Below are 9,192 nucleotides of genomic sequence, written 5' to 3'. Positions count from 1 at the left end.
CGTGGGATCGACCGTTACTCACGTAAGGTTTATTACTTGGACGACCCAGTGCACTTGCTGGTTAGTTGTGCGAAGTTGTGTAATGCCATGGTATTGAGCTACCACGTTTCTGGAGCCATTACCGGGGATTATGAGAGTTGTGAAAAAGTATTGTTCACAATTTCGCGCACCAGCACCGCAGGCAGGGCGCGTTGCAGCGTTGGCTGGGGGCGGTGCAACAGATGCCGGGCGCGTTGCAGCGTTGGCTGGGGGCGGTGCAACGGATGCTGTCGCAACAGATGCCGGGGTCCGTTGCAACGGATGCCGGACGCATTGCAACGTTGGCCGGCAGCGTTGCAACGGAGGCAGGGCGCGTTGCAACGATGGCTGGGGGCCGTTGCAACGGATGTTGGGCACGGTGCAACGGAGGCAGGGTGCGTTACAACGGATGCCGGACGCGTTGCAACGTTGGCTGGGGTCGTTGCAACGGAGGCATGTGATGACATGTCATCATATACCTATTTTTCTATGCTTTTTCATACAAGAAATTGATGATTTATGCTTAAATATTGAATGCTTTTGTACTTAAATGATATATTTTCTTGATATTTTAATTTTATAAATCTTGTAGGAAATAAGAAGAAAAAGAAGCAAAGAAGAACAAAAAAAGGAGAAAAAAAGAGCTTTGGGGTACACTTTGAAGTTGGGGTACACTTTGAAGCCTTAGGCCACGCTTTTAAAAGCGTGGCCCATGACCAAATCAAAGAAAGAAGCAGCCAGCACGTACACTGCCCTGCTCTTGCCAAGGGCAGGGCAGAATCGTGATGCAAAGTGAGGTTGGAAGCAAGAATTTTCGCTAAGGTAAAATCTGGGCGCTCACAGCATGACCATGTCTCCTTCAAAGGGCTATAACTTGAGCTACAGACGTCCAATTGATGTGCTTCCAGTTGCGTTGGAAAGCTGACATTCAGAGCTTTCCAACGATATATAGCAATACATATTTGGCGTACAATTGAGGCAGGAACGAAAGGCATCTTTAAGGGCCAAAAACAAGCGAAAATAAACCAAAATGCTTCCACCAAGGCTCGAAGAGGGAGACACAAGGAAACCAAGGAAGTCTGCCCTCAAGGAGAGCAAAATGCCCTCTTGGAGAGCAATGTCGTGTTCTATTCAGGAAAATTCAAGGAAAAATTGCAACAACTTCCTCCACCAAGTTTCGAACACAAGACCTTCAAGGAAGTAAAGGCTTAGGCTTGGCGCACACAAGCGCATCATGGCACGGTCAAGGAATGTGGTGCGCACACAAGACACACCAAGGCAACATTGCCCTACCCTCCACAAGGGCAGGGCAGCATCTTCACACACCAAGCTCGCACGCACACCAACCAGTACGCACCAAGGGCGCACGAACATTTTCTGCCCTGCCCTGCAAATAATCATGGGCCAAAAATTCAATTTCATATAAATTCAATTCCTCACCAAATTGAATCAAGGCCATCCAAGACCCATTCTCCTTCAAATCCAAAGCAAGCAAAAGCCCACTCAACATGACTCAAAGGCACACAGAGAAGCTAGATTAGGAATTTCATTTTTTGTAAATTTATTTTTAATTTCAATTTCATTTTATTTTCATTTTTTTATTTTGTAAAGCCTATATAAAGGCATCAATTAGAGCTCGGAGGTGGGGGGCTAGCACACTAGGGAGTATTAGGATTTGAGAGCCCTCTCTCTTAGTTTTGATCGCTGTTTTGGAATTTTGGATTGGGAAGGAAGGAATTCTGTTTCATTCCTGATTTGAGATTCATCTTGTTCTCTTACTGCATAACTCAATTTTCATTTGCTGTTTTAAATCTTCTTCTTCTGCAATCTGTTCTTTTAATTTTCTGCAACTTCTCTCTTGTTGGATCAAGGAAGGACTTGAGATCTAGACTTGTTTTCTAGTCTCTTCCACTCCTGAGATCTTCAACATCCTTTTAATTGCTGCAAATTAAGCATTGCTTTTCTGTTTTTAAATTCTTCAAGGCATTTTACTCTTTTGCTTAAGATCTACTGCAATTCAATTCATCTTTAGTTCTTCTGTTTATTGCAATTTACTTTCTCTTGTTTAATTTATGAAATTCTAGCACCCACTCGCCTTTATATTTGATGCAATTTATATTTTTTGTCATTTAAGATTCTTGCAATTTACATTTCTTGCTCTTTAAGTTACTTGCCAATTTACATTCTGCAACTTTAAATTCATTGTCATTTACTTTCTGTTAGCTACAATTTCACACAATTCACTCAATGTTAGCTTGACTAAACTAATCACCCACTAAAATTGCTTGATCCATCAATCCCTGTGGGATCGACCTCACTCTAAGTGAGTTATTACTACTTGATGCGACCCGGTACACTTGCCGGTTCGATATGTGTGTTGGAAATTCATTTTTCCACAAAACACCATCAGCAGGGTGCCATACAACGTTGGCCGTGGCCGTTGCACCGCAGGCAGGGCGCGTTGCGGCTTTGGCTGGGGCCGTTGCAACGGATGCTGTGCGCGTTGCAACGTTGGCTGGGGGCGTTGCAACAGATGCTGGGCGCGTTGCAGCATTGGCAGGGGGCCGGTGCAACGGAGGCAGGTCGCGTTGCATCTTTGGCCGGGGGGCGTTGCAACGGAAGCCGGGCGCGTTGCAATGTTGGCCGAGGGGGTCGCAACGGATGCAGGTCGCATTGCAACGTTGGCTGGGGGCCGTTGCAACGGATGCCGGGCGCGTTGCAACGTTGGCTGGGGGCGTTGCAATGGAAGCCGGGCGCGTTGCAACAGATGCCGGGGTCCGTTGCAACGGAGGCAGGGCGCGTTGCAACGTTGGCTGGGGGCCGTTGCAACGGATGCTGGGTGCGGTGCAACGGATGCTGGGCGTTGCAACGGATGCTGGGGGCGTTGCAGCGTTGGCAGGGGGCCGAGAGTTTTGCCTGAAGTTTTGTCGGGGCGTCTAGAATACTTTTTAAAGGCTGCGCGAAAAAATATCCCGGTCAAAAATGACCTTTCCTCTTTGGGGCGGGTCTCCCTCCCCCGCCCCCCCTACGGCCCCCGGGGGAAGAATGGGCCGTATAGAACGCAAGCGGATCCCCGAACGGCAAAACCGACCTCAACCGGCTTAACTTCTGTAACGGCTCGGCAGCCTATTATAGGGAGGCGTCCCCAGTTGCTCAGACTCGACCTGGCCGAAGGATTGCTGGGCGCAATGCCAGCACTACGCTCGATGCCTGGTCCCCCCCATAGGCAGCAAGACCCGGTACGCGGTCAACCGGGGAAGGACGTGACCCGAGGGAGAGCTGGCACCCGCCGAGGTCGGGCCACGCCTAGACTCGGCACGTGGTCCACGTAGAAAGACGCGCCCGGGAAAGGGTGAGCAGGCACCCTGCGAGGCAGGTGGCGTTGCAACGTTGGCTGGGGGTGTTGCAACGGAGGCAGGTCGCGTTGCATCGTTGGCCGGGGGGCGTTGCAACGAAAGCCGGGCGCCTTGCAACGTTGGCTGGGGGGAGTTGCAACGGAAGCCGGGCGCGTTGCAACGTTGGCCGAGGGGGTCGCAACGGAGGCAGGTCGCGTTGCAACGTTGGCGGGGGGCCGTTGCAACGGATGCCGGGCACATTGCAACGGATGCCGGGCGCGTTGCAACGTTGGCTGGGGGCGTTACAACGGAAGCCGGGCGCGTTGCAACGTTGGCGGGGGCGTTACAACGGAAGTCGAGCACGTTGCAACGGATGCCGGGGTCCGTTGCAACGGAGCAGGGCGCGTTGCAACGTTGGCTCGGGGCCGTTGCAACGGATGCTGGGCGCGGTGCAACGGAGGCAGGGCGCATTGCAACTGATGTCGGACGCGTTGCAACTTTGGCTGGGGTCGTTGCGATGGGCTTGGTGGAGTGAGAAAGAGGAATGGAGGTATTGAATTGACAGTGGTTAAGATGAGTCGAGGACTTGGAATGAGATGATGGATCCATGATATATTGAAAATGTTTCCTGAACACCACTGATGTACATTTGTATATTGAGACTATGAGACGCTATACGCCCGGCAGGGATGGCGGTTGGATCCCGCCTGTCGAGGTAGCAGCGGCGGCGTAAGGGCGGTGGTTTGTCCCGCTTGCGTTGAGATGTGAGGTCAGTGGCAATAGTATCTCCCTTGCTTCCCTTCGGATCAATAGAGCGTACAGGCACAAAACCCTAGAGACAAGCATATGACTACTGGCAGGATCAACCAGGTAGAATCTGTCACCGACCCTACGCGCCGCGCTGCCGACGCCAGACTGCAACATGGAACTGGCGTTAAACGCCAGTTTACGTCATCTATCTTCACGCAAAATATGAACTATTATATATTGCTGGAAAGCCCTGGATGTCTACTTTTCAACCCAATTAAGAGCGCACCAATTGGACTCCTGTAGCTCCAGTTGTTTTAATATAAAATTGTACTCATGCTTGATGATTTTCTTTCCATGACAACTCCTTTCAATTATTCTTTCATCTTCAATGGTCTCTCCTATCTCCACATTTTGGGCCTCCTCTTGCTCTAAGAAAAAATCAGACTCTTGTCGGTTCTCAATCAGGTTGGAATAGAATCCATTGATCTTTTTGCGTTTGTCATTAACGCCCAGCCTTCAGGAGTTTGAAGCTCGTCACAGTCATTCAATCCCAGAATCCTAGTCAGAATACCACAGACAAGGTTTAGACTTTCTGGATTCTCATGAATGCCGCCATCAATCCGGCTTATGCCACGAAGATTCTGAGTAATGAATCTAAGAGATACTCATTCAATCTGATTTGAAAATTTTTTATGAGGATTTTTGAAAAAAAATGAAGAAAGAGAAAGTGGTTAGGAAGTTTTCAAAAAAAGATATGATTGAAAAGATATGATTGAAGACAATTTAAAAAGATTTGATTTTTAAATTGATGACTAATTTAATGCAAAATTTTTGTACAAAGGGCAGGGACGTAGTCAACGCGAGCTGATGACTCGCGCTTACTAGGAATTCCTCGTTGAAGACCAACAATTGCAATGATCTATCCCCATCACGATGAAATTTGCCTCCGATGCAACGGAGGCAGGTCGCGTTGCAACGTTGGCTGGGGGCCGTTGCACCGGATGCTGGACGTGGTGCAACGGATGCTGGGGTCCGTTGCAACGGAGGCAGGGGGCATTGCAACGGATGCCGGATGCGTTGCAACTTTGGCTGGGGTCGTTGCAACGGAGGCAGGGCGCCATGCAACGTTGGCCGTGGCCGTTGCACCGGAGGCAGGGCGCGTTGCAGCGTTGGAATCTTGAAAAAAAATTGATTTGAAAACAAAATCTTCCCTCTTGTGCCATCCTGGCGTTAAACGCCCAGAATGGTGCACATTCTGGCGGAGCTAGGAAGACAGCAACAACTAGAAGCTACTACCCCCAGGGGGTGTTAAATGCCGGTTTTGACATTTAGCGCCAGTAGGGCGCAGATCCAACTTTAAGGAAAGGGCTTCATTAGTTGGCGCAATGCGAGCAAAGTGAGATGCCCAAAGGCTTGCTGGGCGCAATGCCAGCAAGATGCACGATGCCTAGTCACACTAGCAAGCACGTTGTGGTTGTGGTGTTGCTGCCGGGGTCAACCCCCCCAGTCCAACGTCGATCACGGGCGTCGGTCCAACGCTAGGCCAGGCCTGGTGTGGCGCACGGCGCGGATCATCGATATCCGTGCGGCGGGTGTGTCGTGCGCCGGGGGCAACACGACGTCCCCGTCCTATTACTTGGAGGGGGCAAGTCGCGGAAGACGGTTTTCGGTTTGCGTCCACTCTGGTGGGGCATCGCGTTGTGCTCGGCCTGGCTCCACGGTTGTGCGGCTCCTTTGTTTCCTACCCCGCGGTGTGGTATCCCTGCCTTGCCCCAACCTTTCCTTTTTGGAGTCCCCTTGTGGGATTGCCGGGGGAGTTCCAAGACATGCCCGTGGTCCTACCCGTCTCGGCGCTCTGTGCGGCAACCGTGGCCTGCGTGCGTGTTCTGTTCTCGCGGGTGCGGTGCACGCGGTCCGGATGGGGTCTTAGATCCCTGTCTGTCCCTCAGATGATTCGGTTTCTCGGAAAGATGCCTGTCCGTCCAAAGCTTCCCCTCGCAGGGGCGTCGGCAGCGCGGCGCGCAGGGTCGGTGACGAATTCTACCTGGTTGATCCTGCCAGTAGTCATATGCTTGTCTCAAAGATTAAGCCATGCATGTGTAAGTATGAACTAATTCAGACTGTGAAACTGCGAATGGCTCATTAAGTCAGTTATAGTTTGTTTGATGGTACCTACTACTCGGATAACCGTAGTAATTCTAGAGCTAATACGTGCAACAAACCCCGACTTCTGGAAGGGATGCATTTATTAGATAAAAGGTCAGCGCAGGCCCTGCCTGTTGCTTTGATGATTCATGATAACTCGTCGGATCGCACGGCCCTTGTGCCGGCGACGCATCATTCAAATTTCTCACTACAACAAATATGGCCTTTAGCAACGCCAAATTTTGCAACGCCTTAAAACCGTTCTCTTAGATAGGTTTAGACAACGGTTTTTTAAAGTGTTACTGTTGAATTCAGTTTTTTATCAATTTCTAGCAACAAATTAAAACCGTTCTCTTTGACTATTTTAAAGAACGGTTTTATAATCGTTACCATGATTTGGCTTTAAGCAACGGTTTTTTATTGTTGTTTAAAGAATTGTACAAAAGAAACGCACTAAAACCGTTGCCGAAATGCTACACTTTAAAACCGTTCCATTAGATGGTCTTAGACAACGGTTTTTACAGTGTTGTTGTTGAAGTTCATTTTTTCATTATGCTATAGTAACAAAATAAAACCGTTCTCTTTGACTATTTTAAAGAACGGTTTTATCATGGTATTAGGTCTGGCCATCTTAATACTAATGATTTATGTACATGGCAATACTAACAGGTTATCTTAGACGAAATAAAAGTAATAAGTAATGTGATTCACGAGGTTTGGGAGCGTTAGAATTTATGATGTTTGCTTCGATTCAACGTATAATCTTTATTCGTGCCATGCAAAGTCGTGCCATGTTTTTCTTCGTTGCTTTCATTGGAATTCTCTGGTTTGAATTTCCTCCTTAGAATGTGATTTGATTATTCCCAACCATACTTTGTCATTCTTGTATATCTTTGCTTGCCTATGAATTTAACTCTTTGAATATTCATCCTTGACAATGCCTATGTTTTTGTTCATATATTCTATTTTCCTTGATTTAAGTTCGAATTTATTTTATTCTAGCAATTTTCGAGGGCGAAAATTTTTCTAAGGTGGGTAGAATGTAACAACCCTAGTTTTTGAAAATCAAATAATTAGTTATTTGTGATTTATTTTACTTGCTGAAAATTTAGTTTAAGAAAATTATTTTAATAAAGGTAATTAAATGGAGTTTTATCATAATTGGAGTTTAAATTAATTAGAATTTTTATATAATTTTTATTAGATATTTGGTATAATTGAAATTATAATTTGATAATTGAAAAATAAGAAGAATTGTATAATTTAATTTAAATAAATTCTATTTTGAATGAATTATGTTATTAATTTGAACTCTTAGGAATTAATTTACTAGAAATGATTAGATTAATTTTTATAAATACTTTAAGTTTAAGTCAATTAATATTTATGTATAATTTTATTATAATTGGTAATTTTATAAATTGAAATTAAAGTTTCGGTGATAAAAAAATAATGGAAAGTTATATCATTCAATTTGAATAATTAATATTGAGTTTTAACTATATTTTATAAAAATGTGATTAATATATTCATTTTATATTTTATATTAGAAATAATTGATTAAGCTTAGAAATATATTGATACATAATGTTCCTAAATATTTTTAATAGAGCATATTTGATTTTAAAATTACTCTGCCCTCTAATTTTATCAAAATATCTATTCATATCTATCTATATTCTTTTCTAAAATCCTAATTTCTAACCCTAAATCCCAAAATCTCCAAATTCAATCAGAAACCCTAATTCCCAAATTGGAACCGAACCCTCATTTTCCCCTTTTCCTAGAGGCTGAAACACGCAGCCTTCACCCCCTTTCTCCTTCACCCACTCAACGCACAACACACCCACACCAGCCACAGAGAGGAAGAGAGGGAGTTGCGCCACGTCGCCGTCCAGTCGCTGTCCGGCTCGCCATCACCGGTGTCTCACCGCTGTCACTATGGAGACCAAACGCCGTCGAGCTTCTTGCCGCCGCCTTGGAGTCCGTCGTCAGGTCCGAGTCGAAGAAAGAGGGAGGCATAGAGTCAACGTCGCGCAGAGAGGGATTTGCTGTTGTCGTTGCGCGCCGTCGTGTGCCGTCGCTGTTGTTCGAGCCGTCCCCATCGCCGTGGGTGAAGTCCGCCGTTGGCGCCAGTTGAGGCCGCTGCTGTGGAACAAAGATGAGAGAGAGACGTTGAGAGGGAACCGCGAGCTGTGAGCCACTGACCGAGAAGAAGCTTCGTTCTCGTCGCTGCACTGGAGTCTTCGACGCCAACGCCGCACGCCATTGTCACTATTGCTGTCGAAGGAAACCTCGCCGTCACAGTTCAATCACCATCAAGCCTGAAGGGAAGCTAAACTGCTATTGCCCGACAGCAGCTTCCCCTGTGTTCCCAATTCCATTCTTGAAACTGTAACACTCTTGCTCATGTTCTGTAAGGAGAAAAGGTCACGTGGAGGATGGAGAGCCACTGGGTGCCGCCGTTGTTTCACCGTGGCCATGGAGAGGAACGTGAATGGAAAAGGAAACAGGGAAGCTGCTACTTGGGATTTAAGGAAAACGGCTCTGTTCTGCCTCGCCTCTAGGTTCTGCAAGTTGTCAGAGTCCTCAGCCGCCGGGAACCAGCGCTGGAGCTGCCCAGAATCACTACTGCTGCTGCCATGGGAGCTGGTATTGGAACCACTGATGGAGCTACTGCGTTTAGTGATTTTCGCGAGTTGTGACATCTGAGGTAGGGAATATTTTATTAAATTAAATATTTTAAACTTTGAATGCCTGAAAATTTTACTGGATTATTATGAATAGTTGAATGCTTCATATGTAATGGATTTTGGTTGTAGATTAAATGTGTGACTGGTTGTGCCTCTTGTTGATTTTACGATAGTAAGGTAGAACATGTTGATATGTGTATGCTGTAGTCTGCAAGAGTGTGTTGAGAAGATACATGTCTAATGTTGTTCTG

Source organism: Arachis duranensis, unplaced genomic scaffold (assembly GCF_000817695.3).
Source record: "Arachis duranensis cultivar V14167 unplaced genomic scaffold, aradu.V14167.gnm2.J7QH unplaced_Scaffold_56061, whole genome shotgun sequence".
In the NCBI taxonomy this organism is placed as follows: Eukaryota; Viridiplantae; Streptophyta; class Magnoliopsida; order Fabales; family Fabaceae; genus Arachis; species Arachis duranensis.
The sequence above is the reverse complement of the archived record's forward strand: the minus strand, read 5'-3'. Positions refer to the sequence as shown.